Here is a 26505-nt window from a genome sequence, read left to right as displayed (position 1 = left end):
GAGGAAATGGCAACCCATTCCAGGATTCTTGCCTGAAAAATCCCATGGACAGAGGAGCCTGGTGGGCTACACTCCAAAGTGTTGCAAAGAGTCGGACACGACTAAAAAAATTAACCAAACCATAAATCCTTTCCTATCGGGACTTTAAATAACTACATGGAGGAACCTATATTAAAAGCAAAAGGGGGAGGAGGCTCAGGGATGGTAGTTGACTCCAAACCCATGTAAAACTAAATAAGTGATTTCTAAAATCTTTTTCCGGGCGGCGCGCGGAGCCGGTGGGTACTCTTGAGATTTCTCTTGGGCTCCTAACTCCAGAAATCGGCTGCATTGTAAAAGAAAAGGATTCCAGCTTTGGTGGACTGGTGGCAAAGGTGAATAGACGGGGAATGGTGGGGGAGTCCGAGAGGATTCGATTCCTCTGTCTGCGTACTCGCTGGTGGTCAGAAGCTCGGGCTAACCGCCAAGTGTCCGCGGCGGCCGGGGCCGGGCCAGGTCAGTACCCAGGCCGGAGGGTGCGTGTCCAAGGCCGGGGTTTCCGACCCCTGGGGGTTGGCTTTCGGGCCCTCTTCACGCTGGGGGGCCTCCGCGGGGAGGTCCACAGCCCAGGAACCAGACCTAAGCAGGGCGGTAGTGCCCGCGACCCCGGCCTCCGCAAGCAAATAGAGGTCCTCCCGCCGCTCTCCCGTGGGGCCCCGGCAGGGAGCTAGACTGAGCGACCCCCGCTCGGGGGCCCCGCCCCGCCCCGCCAGCCCGCGGTGACTTCAACCCTCCCCCAACGCTGGAGGGGCCCCGCCCCCTCCTCGCGGGCTAACGAGTGTCCTCGCGCGCTCGCCCCTTCCCACTGCGTGAGTGTGAGTGAGCTATCCTCCCACCTCGGCCCCCTCACCATTGTTTCCCGTCTCCACCACAAGCCCCTGAATGTAGCACTTCTCCCGTTGGTGTTTACTACCTCCCGCCCCAGTTTAACCAGTGCCCTGGGGCCCCTAGAACGAAAGGAAGGGGCACCCCCAAACCCTTTCCTCCGCGCCTCCTACCCAGGGTCTCCTGTGCGTTTGTTCCCTACCCCCGCCCGGGTCGGGACTCCATTCAGGGCTCTGTTCCTCTCTCCCCTCCCCCCTCCCCTGGCTCCCTTTCTCCCTCGGCCCCCTCCCCTCAGCGGGTCCTCCTCTTTCTCTCCCCCTCTCTCCTCCCCCTCCCCATCCCTTCCCCCCCACAATGCAGTTCGCGGCGCGGCGGACATGGCGGTGGAGCCCTGAGCTCGTCGTGTCCTGGCCTCCAGCGGCGGCGGCGGTGACGGCGGCAGCGGGAGGCGGAGGGGGAGCGGGAGCCACTGAGATGAGGAGGCGCCGCGCGCGCCTGTAGCTCGCGGGCCTCGCAGGTACGGAGGTTCCGGCCGCGGCATAGCACCCGGCGCCCGAGGGGGTGTGCTCGAGGCAGGCCGGGCGGCCCCCTCTTCGCCCTCAGGTGCCGCGCCTCGCAGGTGTCGCGGTCCCGGCCCGAGCGCGTATCAGCCGCCCTCTTGGGGCCTGACACTTCTTTCTTTGCTGGATTGGGCATCGGGTGTCCCAGGGGAAGGCGGAGATGAGGGAGGTAGGGGCGGCGGCCTGGGCTTCCTGAGCAGGGCACCGGGGCGCTTTGGGACCGAACTCCACCGTGAGGTTGGGGCTCTCGGCCCCGAGCCGAAACCTGTGGACCCAGGCGGCGGATTTTGAGTTAACGGGATAGGAGTGAATATTCTCTGGGGTCCAGTAGGATTCCCTGTCCTGTGTGCCTTTTCTTTCACCCTGGCTTTGCTATAGACTACGTATATAACTTATAGACACACGCATATAATACATAATAAATATTTATTCCGGGATCGTCCTTGTCGGGAGGAGAGAAGGCAGAGGTGTCTGTGAGGATTTCGTTTCTTGCTCGCCCGCCTTCTCTCTCCCCCGCCCCCCAGTCGAATGGTGGTAATGAACGCTTTTGACGTGGGAAACTGTGAGATTCGTATTTGTAAACAGATAGCACTCTCCGAGTGTGTTGTACGCCTCCGCGAGAGGTTTCAGGTCCTTTTGGTATCCGGATTGCAAAAGAATGAGATATTTAGACCTGAAAGAAAGACCTCATCGGGATTTCAAGTCGTATGTGGATGCGATGAATTACTGTTATTTTAACAACATTGATTAAATTCTTTTTAGATGATCAACTTTTTAATCAAATGAATTTTGTACCTTGCGCGAGATCTTAGTTTCGGTGTACCATGTTTCTTCGTTTTGATGTATTTTTAATACAAAAGTAGTTCCTTGCACATTTGACGTTCTACTCCCTTTGTGATCTTCTTAGTGTCCAGAAATGCAATTCGAATTTTGTATTGTTGGTATGCATTTAGTAATTAGCTGGAATGGATCAGGTTACCTTTTGTTTCCAAAGATCGGCGCCCCCCGCCCCCCCACAAGTCTTGTAGTCCTGAAATGTGTAACTCTGGGTTAAACAGAACATACACTGTTTCTGTTTTAAAGTGATGAGAACTATTAGTTATTAAAATTGGGTAATCCCACCTGGATATGATAATTTAGAGAGAATGATATATCAGGGTGGTGAATTGTGGGATAGTTTTTTTTAAATTTTTTTTTGAGGGGTTACTATCAGTCAGCATGTTCTGTATGTGAGTAAAACATACACTCAAATTTTCTTTAGGCTCAGAACTCTTGTATATATGTCTGCTTAGAAATTGTTGGACTACACTGCATCCTAGTATTGATTAGTCACAACTTGTTAAATTATGAAATATTGATTCATTTAGAAAACTGCTTAAGACAATGAATTTACTAGTATCTAGTGTACTATGATCCTTTTATAAACAGATTTTAGAGTGCATCTTAAAAACCGTATACTTTGGGCAGATAAGAATTTTAAGTTGTTTTAGGCTTTAAAAAGATGATATTTAATGAAAAAAGAAAGCTTCCTTGAAATAATACAGAAAAGGAAGTGAAAAGTTTTAACATTTAATGTTTTAAGTCTAGCAAAATCTAAATACAAAAAAGAAATTAAAATGTGTCCATTGCCCTAGGTTGTTAGTAACAGATAAACTAACAAGATGTTATCACGCACATAAGTTTAGTTCAGTATTGTAAATTACTTCTAACATTACATTTAATTTTAATTAATGTAGCTGGAACAGAACAGTGTCTATATTATAATTTTAGACTTTTTAAATAAAAATTTATATTTGTAATTATAAATGTCTCTAATTAATAAAAAGCTGTTTAAAGAGAATTTTTTTTTTAGTTTTGAGTAATGGCACCCCACTCCAGTACTCTTGCCTGGAAAATCCCATGGATGGAGGAGCCGGGTGGGCTGCAGTCCATGGGGTTGCTCAGAGTTGGACACGACTCAGTGACTTCACTTTCGCATTGGAGAGGGAAATGGCAACCCACTCCAGTGTTCTTGCCTGGAGAATCCCAGGGATGGCGGAGCCTGCTGGGCTGCTGTCTATGGGGTCGCACAGAGTTGGACACAACTGAAGCGACTTAGCAGCAGCAGCAGCAGAGTCATTTTAGTAACAGAAATTGGAGAACTTTTTGACCTCAAAGTTAACCTTGACATGCATAATAAGCAGGATTAATTATGTTGTATTCTTTATATAATGTCAAATCAGGATCTTTGGGTTGGAAAGGTTATGAATTTTATTTCTGCAGCAAGTTTCTGGTGTCAGAAAAGCTATAAATAAGACTTACCTATGAATGCTGATGTCAATAAATTTTATCCTTTTTTTTTTAAAAAAAAGGCCATTTTGATAAATTCAGTGAGATATATTACTTCCTAATGTAAACTGCACATGGTTGAAGTAAGTTGTTACTGCAGATAGAAATATGTTCTAAAAAAGAACAATTCTAGAAAGACTAACAGTCAAGGGGAAGGGATACTGTAGTAAAGCAGGATGTGTAGACTTTCTCGTCTTAATGTTCGAGGAATTAAGATTGCTTTTGCAGAACTAAGTAAATTAGAATTTTTTTACACTAAACTAAGTTTATACCTGTTTTATTTCAGGCATTGTGCTAGACATGTCCATATATTTTTTTTATTTGTTCTGTTTAACACCCCTATGAAACCTGTTTTCTGTTTTTTTTTTTTTTTTTGAAACCTGTTTTCTAAATGAGGAATCTCTGACTCAGATGTTGGTTAATTTGCTTAAGATCATAGAGTTAGGAAGATTGAAAGCAGCTCTGCGTACTTTTTTTTATAACATATGCCATGTTGCTTCTCAGATGTTTCAAGTGTTCTCCCAGTTTTATAGGAGGAACTGCCTTAGGTTGCTCATTCATTCATCATTTAATCATCAAACGTTTGCATTTGTACTTTATGCTAGACATTGCTACGTTTTAGAGGTATAAACTTATTGAAGATAGTCTCTTGTTTCAGGGAATTTATTCATATAATCAGTTCAGTCGCTCAGTCATGTCCGATTCTTTACGACCCCATGGACTGCAGCACGCCAGGCTGCCCTGTCGATCACAGCTCCTGGAGTTTGCTCAAACTCATGTCCATCGAGTCAGAGATGCCATCCAACCATCTCATCCTCTGTCCCCTTCTCCTGCCTTCACTCTTTCCTGGCATCAGGGTCTTTTCTAATGAGTCAGTTCTTTCCATCTGGTGGCCAAAGTATTGGAGTTTCAGCATCAGTCCTTCCAATGAACATTTAGGACTCATTTCCTTTAGGATTGATTGGTTTGATCTCCTTGCTGTCCAGGAGTCTTCTCCAACACCACAGTTCAAAACCATCAATTCTTCGGCACTCAACTTTCTTTATAGTCCAACTCTCACATCCTTACATGACTACTGGAAAAACCATAGCTTTGACTAGAGGGACCTTTGTTACAAAGTAAATGTCTCTGCTTTTTAACATGCTGTCTAGGTTGGTCATAGCTTTTCTTTCAAGGAGCAAGCGTCTTTTAATTTCATGGCTGCAGTCTCCATCTGCAGTGATTTGGAGCGCCCCAAAATAAAGTCTGTCACTGTTTCTACTGTTTCCCCACCTATTTGCCATGAAGTGATGGGACCAGGTGCCATCATTTTTGTTTTTTGGATGTTGAATTTTAAGCCAGCTTTTTCACTCTCCTCTTTCACTTTCATCAAGAGGCTCTTTAGCTCCTCTTAGCTTTCTGCCGTAAGGGTGGTATCGTCTGCATAATCTGAATTTATTGATATTTCTCCCGCCAATCTTGATTCTAGCTTGTGCTTCAAACAGCCCGGCATTTTGCTCAATGTACTCTCCATATAAAGTAAATAAGCAGGGTGACAATATTACAGCCTTGACATACTCCTTTCCTAATTTTGAACCAGTCTAGTGTTCCACGTCCGGTTCTAATTGTTGCTTCTTGCTGCTGCTGCTGCTAAGTCGCTTCAGTCGTGTCCGACTCTGTGCGACCCCATAGATGGCAGCCCACCAGGCTCCCCCATCCCTGGGATTCTCCAGGCAAAAACACTGGAGTGGGTGCTTCTTGACCTGCATACAGATTTCTCAAGAGGCAGACACACAATAGTCTGGTAGTTTTAAATGGGTATTTGATTTATAATGATAATAAGTAACTTACTGCATAGTTATTATTTGTTAATTTCTTTCCAAAGATCTTAGACTGTTAACTCAGGCCTCACAACAGCTTATAAATTATCAGCATTTATAGGTGAGGAAAGTAGCTGCAGAAAGAGTAAATAGCTTGGATAATATCTAGTTTGCTGCTGAGCCAGGAATTGAGCTCTGGGTGTCTAAGTCTAGAGTTAGAGCTCTTAATCACTATGCTGTGTTGCACCTCAAGCTTAGGTTGTAGTATGCAGAGAGTGTTAAATCCAAAATAGCCACATAGGTTGTCAAAAACTATCTTTTAAGAACATGAGTGTGAATTATAGATGGCAATGAAATTTAATTGCATTTTGTTAGTCTTAGCTGTACATTGTAGTTTAAATAATTTAATTATCATTAAAATTGATTGCTCATTAACTATTTAAGCTCAATCTTGTGCTGAGTGTTAGGTTTAGGTCAGTGATATTCAAACTATGTGTTGGGAATCTTTTTGGGGTTTCTGAGTCATAATTGTTTTCCTAGTAATGTTAAGATATTTCCCTTTTCCCTTTTCATTTTCTCACCTGGAATGTAGAATGATAGAAACACATGAAAACATTATTGCTTTGATTGCTATTGCTTTGATGTGTAATCGTGGGTTTTTTTTTTTTTTTGCTTTTGCTTTGAGATACAATTTTCAGTACTGTAAAACTCACCCTTTTAAAGCATGTAGTTCAGGGACTTCCCTAGTGGTCTAGTGGTTAAGATTTCATGCTTCCAATGCAGGGAACACGGGTTTGATTCCTGGTTGGGGAACTAATCACCCTTTTAAAGCATGTAGTTCAGGGACTTCCCTAGTGGTCTAGTGGTTAAGATTTCATGCTTCCAATGCAGGGAACACGGGTTTGATTCCTGGTTGGGGAACTAAGATCCCGCATTCCACGAGGTGTGGCCAAAAAAAAAAGCATGCAGTTTTCAGTGTATGTTTATAAGCTTATGTAACCATCACCATTATTTAATTCCAGAACATGTTCATCTTCCTCCGAGAAACCCTGTGCCCTTTAGCAATCACCCTGCATTCCCCCCAACTCCCACCCCCTCAAGCTTTTGGCAACCACTGAACTGCTTTTCTGTCTTTGGAATTGCCTACTTTGGACATTTCATATAAGTAGAATCATATAACATATGTATAATCATATGTTAGTAGTATATCATATAACAGGCTTTTTGTGCCTGGTTTCTTTCACTGAAGCATAATGTTTTCAAGATTCATCCATAATATATTGTGTATTAGCACTTCAGTCCTTTTTATGGTTGAATAATACTACATTGTATGGAATGTATTCTATGGAGATACCACATTTTGTTTATCCATTCATCGTTTGATAGACATTTGGGTTTTTTTCCACTTTTTGGCTGTTACAAATATTGTTGCTTTGAACATTCATGTATAAGTTTTTGTGTGGATATGTTTTCATTTCTCTTGGATATATACCCAGGAGTGGAATTGCTGAGGGTTTTGATACATTTATGTTTAACTTTATGGAGGACCTGCCGAACTATATTCCTGAGAGGCTTCACTATTTTATATTTTCACTAGTAATATATGAGGGTTCTAATTTCTACCCATCCTCACCAACACTTGTTATTGTCCATCTTTTAAATTCTAGCTATCTAACTGGTGAAGTGGTATCTCATTGTGGTTTTGATTTGCAGTTCCTTAATGACTAATGATGTTGAGCGTCTCTTCATATGTCTGTTGGCTTTTTGTATATTTTATTGGAAGAAATGTCTATTTAAATTCTTTGCTCATTTAAAAAATTGTATTATTTGTCTTATTGTTATAAGAGTTCTTTATATATTCTGGATATTAGATCCTTGTTAGATAAATGATATGCAAAAATGTCCTCTTGTGAATTGTCTATTCATTTTCTTTTTCAAATGTAAGAATTGTGGCAAAAGATGCATAAAAGTTACCATTTTAATAATTATTAAGTGTATATTCAGTGATACTAGGTACATTCACAGTGTTGCACACATCATCACCACCATCCATGTTTAGAACTTTTTCCTTTTTCCTGTTCTGTGCCCGCTAAGCAATAACTCCTTGTTCCCTCTTCCCCTCAACCCCTAGCAGCCATCATTCTACTTTCTGTTTCTATGACTTTGACTACTGTATGTAATTAGAATCGTATAATATCTGTCCTTTTGTAACTTGTTTACTTCATTTAGCAGTGTCTTCAAGGTTCTTCTATGCTCTAGTATGTGTCGGAATTTCCTTCCTTTTTAAGGCTGAATAATTATCTGTTGTATTTGTGTATATACCATATTTTGTTTTTCCAGTTATCTATTGATAGACACTTTGGTTGCTTCTGCCTTTTGGCTTTTGTAAATAATGCTGCTGTGAATATGGGCATACAAATATCTGTTTGGTTCCCTGCTTTCTGTTCTTTGGAAATATACCTAGAAGTGGAATTGCTGGATCATGTGGTAAATCTTTGTTTAATTTTTTGAGGAATTGCCATTTTGTTCATTTTCTGGAGTGTGTTTTTTCAAGCACCCAAGTTTTAGGTTTTGATAAAGTTATATTTATTTTTTCTTGTGCTTCTGGAGTCATAGCTAAGATAAGCCTAGATTATAAAAATTTACACCTATGTTTTCTTCTGACAGTTTTGTAGTTTTAGCTTTTACATTTAGTTCTTTGACCCATTTTTAGATAATTTTATATGTGCTGTGAGGTATAGGTCCAACTTCATTCTTTTTCATGCGGCTGTCCAGTTGTCCTGGTATCATTTATTGGCAAGACTGTTATTTCCCTTGTTGAATGGTCTTGGCATCATTGTTGAAATCAGTTGATCATAAATGTCTCTGTTTACTTCTGGATTCTCAATTGATTCTGGAGTCTCCAATGATTTGTATGTCTGTGCTTATGGCAGTACCACCCACCCAGTCATAATTACTGTAGCTTTGTAGAAAGTTTAAAGTTGGAAAATAGAAGTTGAAGTTGTGAGTTCTCCAACTTTACTTTTCTTTTTCAATATTGTTATGGCTGTTCTTAGTCCTTTGCATTTCCGTGTGAATTTTAGGATCTGTTTGTCAGTTTTTGGAGAAAACCTTGTATTTCTTTTGTTAAATTTATTCCTGAGTATTTTATTCTTTTTGAAGCAATTGTAAATGGAATTTTGGACTCTACATTGCTAGTATATAGAAATACAATTGATTTTTGTATGTTGATCTTGGATAGCACCCTTGCTAGGCTTGTTTATAGCTCTAATTACTTTTTTGTAGATTCCTTAGGACTTTATATATGAGATCATGTCATCTGCAAATATAGATTGCTTTACTTCTTCCTTTCTTTTCTGGATGCCTTTTAATTTCTTTTTCTTCCCTAATTGCCCTGGCTAGTACAGTATTGAATAGAAGTGAAGACAGTAAGGAATTTCCTGGTGGTCCGGTAGATAGGACTTGGTGCTTTTACTTCCACAGACCAGGTTTAACCCCTAATTGGGGAATTAAGATCCCACAAGCTGCACAGCCTAAATAAATAAATAACATTAAAACAAAGTGAAGACAACAGACATCTTTGTCTTGTTTCTGTTCTTAGAGGAGAAAACATTTAGTCCTTCACCGTTAAGTGTGATGTCACATGTGGTTTTTCTGTCAGATTGATGAGAGTTTCTTTCCATTCCAAATTTGTTGAGTTTTTTTTATTATAAAAGGACATTAGATTTTATCAAATCCTTTTTGTGTGTCAGTTAAAACAACTGTATGGTTTTTGTCCTTTAATATGGTGCATTACATTGATTGGTTTTCATATAGAACCAAACTTGTATTCCTAGGTTAGAATACACTTTATCCTTTCATTGCTGGATTTGGTTTGCTAGAATTTGTTGAGGATTTTGCATCTATTTGCATAAGAGACATTGGTGTATAGTTGTCTTGTAATTTCTGGATTTGGTACTAGGGTAATACTGGCCTTATGTAGAATAAGTTAACAGTATTTTCTTGTATTTTAAAAATTTCTCAGTTTTAATATCTAATGATGTAAATATCAATAGCTAAATACACAAAAACAAAAGTTCTTTGGATTCTTGGTAATTTTTTGAAGCATAAATGCATCCTGAGGTCAAAAAGTTTGAGAACTGCTGGTTTAGGCTAAAGACATACCCTAGTACCCTGGCAATGAACCAAAAAATATGTCTCTTCTTTCTTCTCAGAAACCAATCCCGTTTGTGTCATTTTACTCAAGTCATACACTCAAGGTGTCTCAAGAAATAAAGTGAAAACACTACCAGACTGTGTTAACTTTACAGATTTGAAAAGATAAATGAACGGGCATATTAGACATATATATGTTAGCTAATGCTGTATCTTCAAAACAAATGTTTTTTTAAACTGAAAAATTTGTAAGAGCTGCTGTGCTTTTATAGCCACTTATGGTATTGTTTTGAGTGTCTTGTATTCTGTCATACAGGTAAAAAATGGCTAGTTTGTGTTTGTAAATTGTATTTATGCTTCCTGTGATAGTACCAGTTTTAAACCAATGATTCTCGCTATATGAGAGGTACAATTCCTTAGGATTGCTTTGGAAGGTCTTTTAAACCACTCACAGCTAGCCTTTCCCATCTCCCATTCTTGTGTTTCTCTTTTTTCTATTGGACATGTATTCTATTTCTTGGATGTGTTAGAAAAAAAAACTGGGAACCATTATTCTAAATCCTCTAAGGAGGTGTGTAGCTTGTTTTCCTCACACCTGCTTCCTTAAAGCCAGAAAACCAGACCCATGTTTTTTCTAATTAGTGTCTGTCTATTCTTCTATCTTCCTCTACAGCTTCTCTTCTTTTAAGATTGGTACCCTACTGGCTGTTTCTTACCTGACTTTGTCATTTCAATCTAGGAATGTCTGTGTCACTCCCCTGTATTCACTGATATATCATTGGTATAATTCTTCATATCATATCAGGCAGTTGGAAGCATAACATTGAAGGTTACTTAACATCTTAAGTTTATTTTTCCTTAATTTCTGTATTCCAGTGGTATTCAACTTTCTTTGACATGGCTACTCATATGGTTCAGAAATGGTTCTACTTCTGACCAAAATCTCATTAATATCTGTATACGTCTTTCTCACTTCTTTAGTTTTCTCATCTATCCCTAATCTTTTTGTATAACCTCTTTTGAGTTTTATCTCTCCCACTCACCAGTATCATCACTGTTGTGTTCAGTTCAGTTCAGTCGCTCAGTCATGTCTGAATTTTTGCGACCACATGGACTGCAGCGTGCCAGGCTTTCCTGTCCATCACCAACTCCTGGAGCTTAACTCAAACTCATGTCCATCGAGTTGGTGATGCCATCCAGTACCCTATTGAGATATTCATTATGTTAATCCCCTACCCAGAATGAATTTAAATATCTGCAAATTGTATAAACTAGTAGACAGGTGTTTTATATATGTAGTTAGGCCTTTAACCCAGCCTGGCAATATTTCAGTCAGGTTTCTTTCCTGTTTCTCACTTTTGGTATTGTTTTTCTCTGATCTTAAGTCCTCTACTGCCCTCTGCCTTTCCCTGTTAGTGCTGGCCTTCTGTTTCATAGAACAGTGTTATAAAACTTACTTTCTCCACAGTTCTTTCAGATGCTAATAGGTTGTCCTGGCAAAAAATGTGTTTTGGTCAAATAAATCTGGAAAATGTTGCAAATTAGATCTTTCTCTTAGATATTTAAACAGTGCTTACTACCGTACCCAAGCATCTTCTGGGAAGAAGTCCATTTACCTTCAACACAGCTTTTCCCTCTCCACAATCCCACCAAAATTGCTTGTAGTAAGATCCTAAATAACCTCCTAATACTTTTTAATAATAATTGGTAATTACTTTTACTTACTTTAGTAGCATCTCTTTTCCCTCTTATCTCTCTCTTCCTGTTCTGCAGAAGTTAATCTGAAGCAGAAGTTGTGCCGCTCTTCTGCTCATAATCTATGGCTTCTCTTTGCTAAAGTCTAAACTTGACTCGGTATGTAAATATGTGTACTAATTTGCATTCCCAGTTCATCTCCTGTATTCATCATTACGCATGCTATTTTGCATCCTAAAACTTGTTAAAATTATATAAATGTATTTTATCTAGTATATACAGATCTTATTCCTTCTTACTCCCTTTCTCAAGTGAAAAATTCTTTCACAGCTCAATTATCTCTATGATGAACACTTTTTCTTAGGTTCTTTCCTCAGGGTTTTCTTAACATATGTCAAGTAATATTGTCATTATTTGTTTATATGACTGTCTCCTCTTTTATACGTGCGACTATTCTATTATTTATCATCGTATTCCCAGCTTTTAACTGAACACCTTCTGTATTAATGTTGACGATCTTTGTTAAAACACATGCCATGTTCATATTTGTTTATCTGAGCAGGTGCCAGGCCCAGCTACATAATGTGCAGGACATATTGAGAAATAAAAATGCAAAGTCCCTAGTTCAGAAGGCAGGAAAAAGTGCTGTTAAAGTTACTAAAACAAAAAGTTTTTTTCTTTCTTCTTTGATCTTTCTCTTAGCTTGTCGTGTTTGTTTACTTTTTAATGTCATTCCAGATAAAGAACAATTGAAATTGTTGAATTATTAATATTAAGCATGAACTTTACTGTTCATCTTTATATTGTACAATGTCAGTTTTAAATGCAAATATATGATTATTTAACTCTTATGTGAAATTGATGCTCTTTCATAGCTTCAGTTCAGTTCAGTCGCTCAGTCGTGTCCGACTCTTTGCGACCCCGTGAATTGCACCACACCAGGCCTCCCTGTCCATCGCCAACTCCTGGAGTTCACTCAGATTCACGTCCATTGAGTCAGTGATGCCATCCGGCCATCTCATCCTCTGTCGTCCCCTTCATAGCTTATACATGTATATTTCATTCTTACCAGAACAGGGAAAACACTGTGTAAAAACTTACTCAGCTGTTTTTATTTAGGTCTTGCACATTTTACCAACAGTCTCTACCTTTGATTTGGCAGAACTGAAAGGTAAAGGACCTGTGGCTGCTTCTTCTGTCTTTCCCATTCCTTCTGTTGTCACTTTTATCGTAAGTGGTTAGTTAATACAGGGAAGTAACATGAGTAAGAAAAGATGTGGTAGACTTTTTGGTAATTCATGTTTCTTAGAATCGATTGCCTTTCCTCTGGGAAGAAAGTTATATTTTAATAGAAAATGTGACTTTTCTTGGGGTATTAGTACCCTTGCTTATCTAGTTGTAGACAACATGCTTACTTTATATCCCTTTGAGTTTTACTAAACTCCCACACATCATGGATCCACTGAATGTTCACAGGGCATCACCAAAGCTATAAGAATAAAGTAGAAAGGAATGGCAGATAGACATTTTGCATGTATCTCTTCTGCTCCTTTGCCTGTTCCTTTGTCCCGTTAGACTTCACTACAAAACACAAATTCAAAGATAAAGTTATTAAGAATATCAAGTTGATGACAGGAGAGCTTTAAATCAAGCATAGTGTCTTTCTGAGTATGGAGCCCTGTATAACTGCACAGATCACATGACCATGAAATTAGTCTACTCTCACATCCATACATGACCACAGGAAAACCATAGCCTTGACGAGACGGACCTTAGTCGGCAAAGTAATGTCTCTGCTTTTGAATTTACTGTCTAGGTTGGTCATAACTTTTCTTCCAAGGAGTAAGCGTCTTTTAATTTCATGGCTGCAGTCACCATCTGCAGTGATTTTGGAGCCCAAAAAAATAAAGTCTGACACTGTTTCCACTGTTTCCCCATCTATTTGGAGAAGACTCTTTGAGAGTCCCTTGGACTGCAAGGAGATCCAACCAGTCCATTCTGAAGGAGATCAACCCTAGGATTTCTTTGGAAGGAATGATGCTAAAGCTGAAACTCCAGTACTTTGGCCACCTCATGAGAAGAGTTGACTCAGTGGAAAAGACTCCGATGCTGGGAGGGATTGGGGGCAGGAGGAGAAGGGGACGACCGAGGATGAGATGGCTGGATGGCATCACCGACTCGATGGACGACTCGGTGGACGTGAGTCTGAGTGAACTCCGGGAGTTGGTGATGGACAGGGAGGCCTGGCGTGCTGCGATTCATGGGGTTGCAAAGAGTCAGACACGACTGAGCGACTGAACTGAACTGAACTGAAAAGGACTGGAGGAAAATAGTAACATACGTGGAGACAAAGAGACTGGCTTATTTCACCTTGTACTAATGTGATAAGCCCTGTTGCTACTAGTTTATTTTGAGGTATTCTGAGGATTGTGTTCCTTATTGCCTTGAAATTAGGTGTAGCCATGTGGCTTTTTTTTTTTTTGCAAATGAAATGTGAACAAAGGCATTCTCCCTCTGCTTTGCTAATATGGGAGGTAAGATAAGATTAAAGCAGCTTGGCAGGCTGAACCAGTGCATGAAGGACAGCTGCCTTAGAGAGTTACCTTAATCCCAAAAGGATTTTGCATGAGTTAAATCAATTTATGTTATGATAAGCATTAGTTGTAGGAGTTCTTATCACAGCATAACCTGCCCATTCCAAACGGTATGGATGTGAAATTTCAAAATGAGTGTGGTGTTAGAAGCACAAGCATTGGAGGGCCAGCAAAACAGTTTTTGGACCTATGGGACAAGCTAAGTCTTCTCAGCAAACAACACTTACAAAGTGTTAGCTACATTATTATACATGAATACCCAGGAGCTGCTTGATACTGGAGGAATGAGGAACTTTCTGGTGTATCTAGCATCACAGAACTCTTCCTATAGAGCTCATTCTTGATTATTTGTTTATAAGGAAGAAGAGGAAAAGCTGGTTTGGATAATTAGGGAATCCAGATGATCTCCATATCTCAGGGGGAAAAACTCAAAAAACAATTGGTGACCTCAGGCTATTTTAATCAACAAATTGCTAGTGAAAAGAAAGTGACCTCAGCTGCTTTGACCAGTAGCCAAAAAAGCTTTCCTAGATGAACATAGAAGGAAAAGACTTGAGTAATCTAGAAAACTAAGCTAATGGGGATTTAGATGAGGATTTAGGTAATTTAGTTTAGAAATCCCATTTATTTACAAAACTGAATTTTCGAGAAGGGGGTGTGGTTCTACATACCTTTGATCATAAAATCTCTGTCAGTTGATTTACCCATATAAAAAGTTATGCTTTTTTAACCTTTAGCTATTTTAGAGTTGATTAATGTTTAAAAATTGAGCTTTGTGATACTTTATATAAGCTTAGTACACATTGTTTTGACTTTTTGAGTTAAATTTTTTTTTTATTGTGGTAGCTTTACCACCGGAGAAGGCAATGGCACCCCACTCCAGTACTCTTGCCTGGGAAATCCCATGGGTGGAGGAGCCTGGTAGGCTGCAGTCCATGGGATTGCTAAGAGTCAGACACGACTGAGCAACTTCACTTTCACTTTTCACTTTCATGCATTGGAGAAGGAAGTGGCACCCCATTCCAGTGTTCTTACCTGGAGAATCCCAGGGACAGAGGAGCCTGGTGGGCTTCCGTCTATGGGGTCGCACAGAGTCGGACACGACTGACGCGACGCAGCAGCAGCAGCAGCAGCAGCTTTACCACTTTCAAAGTGAAAGTGGCTCAATTGTGTTCGAATCTTTGTGACCCCATGGACTATACAGTCGAAATTCTCCAGGCCAGAATACTGGAGTGGTTAGCCTTTCCCTTCTCCAGGGGATCTTCCCAACCCAGGAATCGAAACGGGGTCTTCTGCATTGCAGGCGGATTCTTTACCAACTGAGCTATCAGGGAAGCCATAACGTGGTAAAGGATACATAACATTAAGTTTACTGTTTAACCTTTTTAAGTGTACAACTCAATGACATTAGTACATTCACGATGTTGTATAACCATCACCACTATTTATTTCCAGAGTTGTTTTTTTTAGTCATCCCAAACAGAGACTCTGTCCATTAAACAATGACTCCCTGTTTCCCACACCCCCAGCCCCTGATAACTTCTGTTCTGCTTTCTGTTCCTATGAACTTACTAATTCTCAATCTTATACAATTGGAATCATGCAGTGTCTGTCCTTTTGTAAGTAACTTACTTAGCGTGATGTCCTCGAGGTTCATCCATGTTGTAGCATGTGTCAGAATTTCTTTCCTTTAAATGGCTGAGAAATATTCCATTGTATGTATATATCACATTTTGTTTATCCATTCTTCTGTTAATAGGTGCTTGGTTGCTTCTACCTTTTGGCTGTTGTGAATAATATTGCAGTGAACATGATGTTCACATATCTGAGTCCCTACTTTCAGTTCTTTTGAATATATGCCTATGAATAGAATTGCTGGATCATATGGCAATTCCATGTTTAAGTTTTTGAGGAACTTATAACTGTTTTCTGCATCAGCTGCATCATTTTAGTTCCACCAGCCATTGCATGAGAATTCCCACTTGTTTTGTTTTTGCTTTTGCTGCCTTTGCTTCTGGTATTGAATCCAAAAAATCACTGCCAAGGTAGATGTCAGGGATGAAAGTTTAAATTTTGATGAAGTCCAATTTATCTGTTTTTTTTTTTTTGTCTGTGCTTTTGATGTCATATTTAGAAAATGTTGCCAAACTATGAAGATTTATAGTTTTTATGTGGTTATATGTTTGTGTAACTTAGTGTATAAGGTATAGTTTTAGTATAGGGGTTAAATTTAGATCTTTGCTCTTTTGTTTTTGTTCTTATCCTTCCATTGTTTACTTCTGAAAACACAAGTATATACTCTTTCTTACAAGAAATTAGATTACTATGGATGCCTGTGTATATATATTTTTTTCACTTAACAGTGTATTTTCAGTATCGCTCCATAGCAGAATAGAGATTTCCTTATTTTGTTTCACACCTGTATGGTTATATATTTTGTTTTATGATAGTTTCTCTGTAATTTTTCAAGTGACTCAAATGGCTATTTGTGTTCTTTCCCTGTCTGCTCGTTTTACATTTAGTGTCTTGTCTTATTTGATCCATTTTGAGATAATTTTTGTAACTGGCAGAAGGTCAGGATCCAGCTTAATTCCTTTGAACAGGTGTATTCAGTTTTCCATCACCATACTGCTGTCCTTACTGCTAAGTCGCTTCAGTCGTGTCCGACTCTGTGCGACCCCATAGATGGCAGCCCACCAGGCTCCCCCATCCCTGGGATTCCCCAGGCAAGAACACTGCGGGGGTGGCCGGGGGGGGGGGGGGTTGCCATTTCCTTCTCCAGTGCATGAAAATGAAAAGTGAAAGTGAAGTCACTCAGTTGTGCGAGACTCTTCGCAACACCATGGACTGCAGCCTACCAGGCTCCTCCGTCCATGGGATTTTCCAGGCAAGAGTACTGGAGTGGGGTGCCATCGCCTTTTCCGCCATTTGTCCTTACCCCTATTCAATACTATTAGCGTTGTCAAGTTGAATGACCATGTGTGTGATGATTTATCTGTTGGCTTTCTTCCATTGTATGTCTTTCTTATTCAATTACTGGACTGTTTTGATTAAGCTAGCTTTGTGTAGTAAGTTTTGAAGTAATAAAGTGTTAACTCTTCCAGCTTTTCTTTTTTTAGATTGTTTTGCCTATTTAGAGTCCTTTGAAATTCCATATGACTTTTAGGATGGATTTTTCTATTTCTGCAAGAGCCATTGTGGTTTTGATAATGACTGCATTGAATCTTTAGATCACTTTGGGTAATATTGGCATCTTAACAGTACGGTCAACACCCTAAGTCATTGGCATTGACTTAAGTAAAGGAAACAAATGGGTGCGTGCACAGTGGGCTGCAGTTTATATTTGCCAGTCTCCAGCTTTTGGCAGCTCTGGGGACTCTTGACCTTAATTTTGTGACCCCATGGACTATAGCCCACCAGGCTTCTCTGTTCATGGAATTTTCCAGGCAGGAATACTGGAATAGGTATCCATTCCCTTCTCCAGGAGATTTTCCTAACCCAGGGATCAAACCGAGGTCTCTTGCATTGCAGGCTGATTCTTTACCGTCTGAGCCACCAGGGAAGCCCAATAACAAAGGAAAAGAAAGAAAAAAAGTGAAGTTGCTCAGTCGTGTCCAACTCTTTGCGACCCCGTGGACTGTGGCCTACTAGGCTCCTCAGTTCATGGAATTTTCCAGGCAAGGGTACTGGAGTGGGTTGCCATTTCCTTCTCGAGGGGATCTTCCCAACCCAGGGATTGAACCCGGGTCTCCCCCATTGCAGGCAGACACTTTACTATCTGAGCCACCAAAGGGTGGAATATGTAATTCTTCTGAAGTGAATGATAGACACTGTAAAATGTGTGTTTTCCAATCTTCTGCTCCCTTGGGCTGTAGGACACATGAACTTAGACTTTTCTTTCTTTCTGACTCCTTAGTTACCATAGGTAGTGATCAGAGTTTGAAAAGAGAAGAGCAAGAAAGAGGTAGGCAGGGAAGGTAGACTGGAAGGAATCTATGAAACTGGGATGTCGCTGCATGTAAGTATTTAATTTCTTTCAGTAATGTTCTGTAGTTTTCAGTATACTAATTTTTTTGCCTCCTTGGTTAAATTTATTCTTAGGTATTTACTCTTTTTGATGCTATTGTAAGTGGAATTGTTTTTTAAATTTCCTTTATGGATTGTTCATTGCTACTGTATAGCATTCTTTGTGTGTTTATTCTGTATCCTGCAACTTACTGAATTTATTAGCTCTGATTTTGTGTGTATTTTTAGGATTATCTTATGATTTAAGATCATATCATCTGCAAACAGAGATGATTTTACTTCTTCTTTCCCAGTTTGGATTTCTTTTATTTCTTTTACTTGCCTAAGTGCTCTGGCTGGAACTTCTAGTACCTTGTTAAATAGAAGTGACAGAGCAGATGTTTTTTCTGGATCCTAGGGGGAAATTTTAAAAATCTTTCATGGGTTATGATGTTAGCTGTGTGTTTTTTGTTTTGCTTTAGGTTTTTTTGTTGTTGTTGCTAGTTGGCCTTTACCATGTTGAAGAAGTTCTTTCTATTACTAGTTCATCATGAAAAGGTGCTGGATTTTGTCAAATGCTTACTTCTGCATCAGTTGAGATGATCATGTAATTTTTCTTTTCCTTCAGTCTGTTAATGTGGCTTATCACATTGATTGATATTTCATACGTTCAATCACCCTTAAATTCTGAAGATAAATCTTACTTGGTCTTACTTGGTCATGGTGTATAATCCTTTTAATATGCTGCTAAATTTGGTTTGCTGGTATTTCATTGATGATTTTTTGCATATGTGTTCAGAGAATCAGAGTAACACTGGCCTTAGAATCAGTTAGGAAGTGTTCGTCCTTTGCAGTTTTTCAGAAGTATGAGAAGGATTGACGTTAATTCTTTACATATTAAATAGACTTCAGTGGTATAGCCTTCTGATTCTGAGTTTTTTTGTTAAGGGATTTTTGATTATTTATTCAATCTACTTGTTATAGGTGTATTCTGGTTTTATATTTGTTCTTGACCCAGTTTTGGTAATTTGTGTGGGATGTACAGTTGTTCATAGAATTATTTTATAGTCCTTATTTTTTAAAATTATATTAAATATCCTTTTGTTTTCATTTGAAAATTTATGGTAAAATAATACATTGTTTTTAAAAAAGACATTGTTTTCATTTGTCTTGAAGTATTTTCTAATTGTCCTTGTGATTTCTTCTTTCACTCATTGGTTGGTTGAGCCCTTTGTTTAACTTCACATATTTGTGAAGTTTCCAGTTTTTTCCTGTTACTGATTTGATTTCTAATTTCAGTCTGTTGTGTTAAGAAAAGATAATTTGTATAATTTTAGTTTTTTTACATTTATTAAGACTTGTTTTGTGGCCTAACAAAATAGTCTATCCTTGAGTATGTCCCTTGTGTACTCTGCTGATGTTGTGTTGAGTCATCTGGATCTATCTGTTAGGTCTCATTGTACAGTGTTATTTAAGTCCTCTGTTTCTTTAGGTTTTCTGTCTGGTTGCTCTAACCATAGGTATCTTCCCTGTAGCTCAGACAGTAAAGAATCTGTCTGCAATGCAGGAGACCCAGGTTCAATCCCTAGGTTGGGACAATCCTCTGGAGAAGGAACTGGCACCCCACTCCAGTATTCTTGTCTGGAGAATCCCATGGACAGAGGAGCCTGGTGGGCTACAATCCATGGAGTCAAAAAGAGTCAGACACGACTGAGTGACTAACACTACTACTACTGCTCTAACCATTATTGAAAGTTAGATATTACAGTGTCCAATTAATGTATTTACTTATTTAATTGAAGTGTAGTTGATTTACTTTTTGCTATACAAGAGTGACTCAGTTATATATATGTGTATATCTATCTATACACACACACACACACACATTCTTTTTAATATTCTTTTCCATTGTGTTTTATCCCAGGATATTGAATATAATTCCCTGTACTATACAGTAAAACCCTGTTTTCAGTCTACTCCATATGTAATCAGGTCAGTTCAGTTCAGTCGCTCAGTCGTGTCCGACTCTTTGCGACCCCATGAATCACAGCACGTCAGGCCTCCCTGTCCATCACCAACTCCCGGACTTCAGTCAGACTCACGTCCATCGAGTCAGTGATGCCATCCAGCCATCTCATCCTCTGTCGTCCCCTTCTCCTCCTGCCCCCAATCCCTCCCAGCATCAGAGTCTTTTCCACTGAGTCAACTCTTCTCATGAGGTAGCCAAAGTACTGGAGTTTCAGCTTCAGCATCATTCCTTCCAAAGAAATCCCAGGGCTGATCTCCGTCAGAATGGACTGGTTGGATCCCCTTGCAGTCCAAGGGACTCTCAAGAGTATTCTCCAACACCATAGTTCAAAAGCATCAATTCTTCGGCGCTCAGCCCTCTTCACAGTCCAGCTCTCACATCCATACATGACTACTGGAAAACCATAGCCTTGACGAGACGGACCTTAGTCGGCAAAGTAATGGCCTGCTTTCGAATATACTATCTAGGTTGCTCATAACTTTTCTTCCAAGGAGTAAGAGTCTTTTAATTTCATGGCTGCAGTCACCATCTGCAGTGATTTTGGAGCCCCCAAAAATAAAGTCTGACACTATTTCCACTGTTTCCCCATCTATTTCCCATAAGTGATTGGACCGGATGCTATGATCTTTGTTTTGTGAATATTGAGCTTTAAGCCAACTTTTTCACTCTCTTTCACTTTCATCAAGAGGCTTTTTAGCTCCTCGTCACTTTCTGCCATAAGGGTGGTGTCATCTGCATATCTGAGGTTATTGATATTTCTCCTGGCAATCTTGATTCCAGCTTGTGTTTCTTCCAGTCCAGCATTTCTCATGATGTACTCCGCATAGAAGTTAAATAAGCAGGGTGACAATATACAGCCTTGATGTACTCCTTTTCCTCTTTGGAACCAGTCTGTTGTTCCATGTCCAGTTCTAACTGATGCCTCCTGACCTGCATACAGATTTCTCAAGAGGCAAGTCAGGTGGTCTGGTATTTCCATCTCTTTCAGAATTTTCCACAGTTTGTGGTGATCCACATAGTCAAAGGCTTTGGCATAGTCAATAAAGCAGAAATAGATGTTTTTCTGGAACTCTCTTGCTTTTTCCATGATCCAGTGGATGTTGGCAATTTGATCTCTGGTTCCTCTGCCTTTTCTAAAACCAGCTTGAATATCAGGAAGTTCACGGTTCACATATTGCTGAAGCCTGGCTTGGAGAGTTTTGAGCATTACTTTACTAGCATGTGAGATGAGTGCAACTGTGTGGTAGTTTGAGCATTCTTTGGCATTGCCTTTCTTTGGGATTGGAATGAAAGCTGACCTTTTCCAGTCCTGTGGCCACTGCTGAGTTTTCCAAATGTGCTGGCATATTGAGTGCAGCACTTTGACAGCATCACCTTTCAGGATTTGAAATAGCTCTGCTGGAACTCCATCACCTCCACTAGCTTTGTTCGTAGTGATGCTTTCTAAGGCCCACTTGACTTCACATTCCAGGATGTCTGGCTCTGGATGAGTGATCACACCATCATGATTATCCGGGTCATGAAGCTCTTTTTTGTACAGTTCTTCTGTGTATTCTTGCCACCTCTTCTTAATATCTTCTGCTTCTGTTAGGTCCGTACCATTTCTGTCCTTTATCGAGCCCATCCTTGCATGACATGTTCCCTTGGTATCTCTGATTTTCTTGAAGAGAGCTCTAGTCTTTCCCATTCTGTTGTTTTCCTCTATTTCTTTGCATTGATCGCTGAAGAAGCCTTTCTTATCTCTTCTTGCTATTCTTTGGAACTCTGCATTCACATGCTTATATCTTTCCTTTTCTCCTTGGCTTTTTGCTTCTCTTCTTTTTACAGCTATTTGTAAGGCCTCCCCAGACAGCCATTTTGCTATTTTGCATTTCTTTTCCATGGGGATGGTCTTGATCCCTGTCTCCTGTACAATGTCACGAACCTCATTCCATAGTTCATCAGGTACTCTATCTATCAGATCTAGGCCCTTAAATCTATTTCTCACTTCTGCATCTATTAACCCCAAACTTCCAGTCCATCCCCCCACACAGTCCCTTCTCCCTTGGTGACCACAAGTCTGTTCTCTATGTCTTTGTGTCTGCTTCTGCTTCATAGTTAGGTTCATTTGTGTTATATTTAGATTGTACACACACACACAGATATATATCTATATAAGTGATATCATACAATATTTGTTTTTTCTGACTTCCTTCATGTAGTATGATAATCTCTAGTTGCAGCCATGCTGCTGTAAATTGTATTATTTATTTTGTTCTTTCTTATGACTGAATAGTATTCCATTATATATATGTACTGCATCTTTAAAAAAATTTTTTTATTGGAGTACAGTTGATTTACGATGTATCAATGTCAGGTTTACAGCAAAGTGAAGATGGAGAAGCTCTATACAGTCAACAAAAACAAGACCAGGAGCTGACTGTGGCTCAGATCATGAACTCCTTATTACTAAATTCAGACTTAAATTGAAGAAAGTAGGGAAAACCGATAGACCATTCAGGTATGACCTAAATCAGATCCCTTATGATTATACAGTGGAAGTGAGAAATAGATTTAAGGGCCTAGATGTGATAGATAGAGTACCTGATAAACTATGGAATGAGGTTGGTGACATTGTACAGGAGACAGGGATCAAGACCATCCCCATGGAAAAGAAATGCAAAATAGCAAAATGACTGTCTGGGGAGGCCTTACAAATAGCTATGAAAAGAAGAGAGGCGAAAAGCAAAGGAGAATAGGAAAGATATAAGCGTCTGAATGCAGAGTTCCAAAGAATAGCAAGAAGAGATAAGAAAGGCTTCTTCAGCGATCAATGCAAAGAAATAGAGGAAAACAACAGAATGGGAAAGACTAGAGATCTCTTCAAGAAAATCAGAGATACCAAGGGAACATGTCATGCAAGGATGGGCTCGATAAAGGACAGAAATGGTATGGACCTAACAGAAGCAGAAGATACTAAGAAGAGGTGTCAAGAATACACAGAAGAACTGTACGAAAAAGAGCTTCATGACCCAGATAATCATGATGATGTGATCACTAATCTAGAGCCAGACATCTTGGAATGTGAAGTCAAGTGGGCCTTAGAAAGCATCACTACAAACAAAGCTAGTGGAGGTGATGGAATTCCAGTTGAGCTATTTCAAATCCTGAAAGGTGATGCTGTCAAAGTGCTGCACTCAATATGCCAGCACATTTGGAAAACTCAGCAGTGGCCACAGGACTGGAAGAGGTCAGTTTTCATTCCAATCCCAGAGAAAGGCAATGCAAAAGAATGCTCAAACTGCCACACAATTGCACTCATCTCACATGCTAGTAAAGTAATGCTCAAAACTCTCCAAGCCAGGCTTCAACAATACGTGAACTGTAAACTTCCTGATGTTCAAGCTGGTTTTAGAAAAGGCAGAGGAACCAGAGATCAAATTGCCAACATCCACTGGATCATAGAAAAAGCAAGAGAGTTCCAGAAAACATCTATTTCTGCTTTATTGACTATGCCAAAGCCTTTGACTGTGTGGATCACAATAAACTGTGGAAAATTCTGAAAGAGATGGGAATACCAGACCACCTGACTTGCCTCTTGAGAAATCTGTATGCAGGTCAGGAAGCAACAGTTAGAACTGGACATGGAACAACAGACTGGTTCCAAAGAGGAAAAGGAGTACATCAAGGCTGTATATTGTCACCCTGCTTATTTAACTTCTATGCAGAGTACATCATGAGAAATGCTGGACTGGAAGAAACACAAGCTGGAATCAAGATTGCCAGGAGAAATATCAATAACCTCAGATATGCAGATGACACCACCCTTATGGCAGAAAGTGACGAGGAGCTAAAAAGCCTCTTGATGAAAGTGAAAGAGGAGAGTGAAAAAGTTGACTTAAAGCTCAACATTCAGAAAACGAAGATCATGGCATCCGGTCCAATCACTTATGGGAAATAGATGGGGAAACAGTGGAAATAGTGTCAGACTTTATTTTTTGGGGCTCCAAAATCACTGCAGATGGTGATTGCAGCCATGAAATTAAAAGACTCTTACTCCTTGGAAGAAAAGTTATGAGCAACCTAGATAGTATATTCGAAAGCAGGCCATTACTTTGCCGACTAAGGTCCATCTCGTCATGCCTATGGTTTTTCCTGTGGTCATGTATGGATGTGAGAGTTGGACTGTGAAGGAGGCTGAGCGCCGAAGAATTGATGCTTTTGAACTATGGTGTTGGAGAATACTCTTGAGAGTCCCTTGGACTGCAAGGGGATCCAACCAGTCCATTCTGACGGAGATCAGCCCTGGGATTTCTTTGGAAGGAATGATGCTGAAGCTGAAACTCCAGTACTTTGGCTACCTCATGAGAAGGGTTGACTCATTGGAAAAGACTCTGATGCTGGGAGGGATTGGGGGCAGGAGGAGAAGGGGATGACCGAGGATGAGATGGCTGGATGGCATCACTGACTCGATGTATGTGAGTCTGACTGAAGTCCGGGAGTTGGTGATGGACAGGGAGGCCTGACGTGCTGTGATTCATGGGGTCGCAAAGAGTCTGACACGACTGAACGACTGAACTGAAGTGAACTCTATTTTAGAGATTCTTCTCCCATATAAGTTGTTACAGGGTATTGAGTAGAGTTCCTTGTGACATACAGGTTCTTATTAGTTCTCTATTTTATATATAGTACTATGTATATGTCAGTCCCAATCTCCCAATTTATCCCTCTCTCCCTCCCCTCATCCTCAGGTAATCATAAGTTTGTTTTCTATGTTTGTAATTCTGCTTCTGTTTTCTAAATAAGTTCATTTGCACCCTACCCTTTTGTTTAGATTTCAGATATAAGTAATATCAAATACTGTTTGTTTTTCTGTGTCTGACTTACTTCACACAGTATGACAATCTTTGGGCTGCAAATGGCATCAGTTTAGTTCAGTTGCTCAGTTGTATCTGACTCTTTGTGACCCCATGGACTGCAGCACACCAGGCCTCCCTGTCCATCACCAACTCCTGGAGTCTACTGAAGCACATGTCCATTGAGTCAGTGATGGCATCCAACCATCTCATCTTCTGTTGTCCCTTCTCCTCCCACCTTCAATCTTTCCCAGCTTCAGGATCTTTTCAAATCAGTCAGTTCTTCACATGAGGTGGCCAAAGTATTGGAGTTTCAGCTTCAGCATCAGTTCTTCCAATGAATATTCAGCACTGATATCCTTTAGGATGGACTGGTTGGACTTCCTTGCAAGTCCAAGGGACTCTGAAGAGTCTTCTCCAACACCACAGTTCAAAAGCATCGATTCTTCGGTGCTCAGCTTTCTTTATAGTCCAACTCTTACATCCATTCCTGACTGCTGGAAAAACCATAGCTTTGCCAAGCCGGAACTTTGTTGGCAAAGTAATGTCTCTGCTTTTTAATATGCTGTCTAGGTTGGTCATAACTTTTCTTCCAAGGAGCAAGCATCTTTTAATTTCATGGCTGCAGTCACCATGTATAGTGATTTTTGGAGCCAAAGGAAATAAAATCTGTCATTGTTTCCACTATTTCCCCATCTACTTGCTGATAAGTGATGGGGCTAGATGCCATGATGTTAGTTTTCTGAATGTTGAGCTTTATGCCAACTATTTCACTCTCCTCTTTCACTTTCATCAAGAGGCTCTTTAGTTCTTCTTCACTTTCTGCTCTAAGGGTGGTGTCATCTGCATATCTGAGGTTACTGATATTTCTCCTGGCAATCTTGATTCCAGCTTTGATTCATCCAGCATGGTATTTCTCATAATGTACTCTGCATAGAAGTTAAATAAGCAGGGTGACAATGTACAGCCTTGACATACTCCTTTCCCAGTTTAGAACCAGTCTGTTGTTCCATGTCCAGTTCTAACTGTTGCGAATGGCATAATGCTGTTCTTTTTAATGGCAGATTAATATTCCCTTGCATATGTGTACCACTCTTCATCCATTCATCTGTCAATGGTCATTTAGGTTGTTTCCATCCTTGACTATGGTGGAGAGTGCTGCTGTGAAGGTACGAATACGTGTATCTTTTGAATTATAGCTTTGTCTAGTTATATGCCCTGGAGTGGGATTGCTGGATCTTATGGTAGCTGTTTTACAGTTTCAAATAGCACACCTGGTATTCTGTCACCTCTGCTAGTTTTGTTCATAGTAATGCTTTCTAAGGCCCACCTGACTTGCCACTCCAGGATGTCCATCTCTAGGTGAGTGATCATACCACCATGGTTACCTGGGTCATTAAGACCTTTTTTGTATAGTTATTCTGTGTATTCTTGCCACCTCTTCTTAACCTCTTCTGCTTCTGTTAGGTCTTCCTGTTTCTGTCCTTTTATGGTGCCCATCCTTGCATGAAATGTTCTCTTGATATCTCCAGTTTTCTTGAAGAGATCTCTGGTCTTTCCCATTCTATTGTTTTCTTCTATGTCTTTGCATTGTTCACTTAAGATGGCCTTCTTATCTCTTCTTGCTATTCTCTGGAACTC

The 26505-nt window shown here is 40.1% G+C and overlaps 1 protein-coding gene across 23 annotated transcripts in view; it reads left to right on the top strand.

Annotated features, from left to right (window-relative positions):
• Nucleotides 1-250: 250 nt before the first annotated feature.
• Nucleotides 251-26505, top strand: part of TUT4 (terminal uridylyl transferase 4) — a 136447-nt gene continuing 110192 nt past the window's right edge. For 18 of the 23 annotated variants that reach the window (XM_060409093.1, XM_042248135.2, XM_042248131.2 and 15 more), the window contains exon 1: nt 1216-1381. The gene's annotated coding sequence lies outside the window, so the exon portion shown is untranslated. Of the gene's footprint in view, nt 375-1215; nt 1382-26505 lie in introns of those variants that run through there. The other 5 variants (XM_060409143.1, XM_060409132.1, XM_060409045.1 and 2 more) reach the window with 1 other exon arrangement.

Source organism: Ovis aries, chromosome 1, assembly GCF_016772045.2.
Source record: "Ovis aries strain OAR_USU_Benz2616 breed Rambouillet chromosome 1, ARS-UI_Ramb_v3.0, whole genome shotgun sequence".
NCBI lineage: Eukaryota > Metazoa > Chordata > Mammalia > Artiodactyla > Bovidae > Ovis > Ovis aries.
This window is presented reverse-complemented; position numbering and strand designations above follow the sequence as displayed.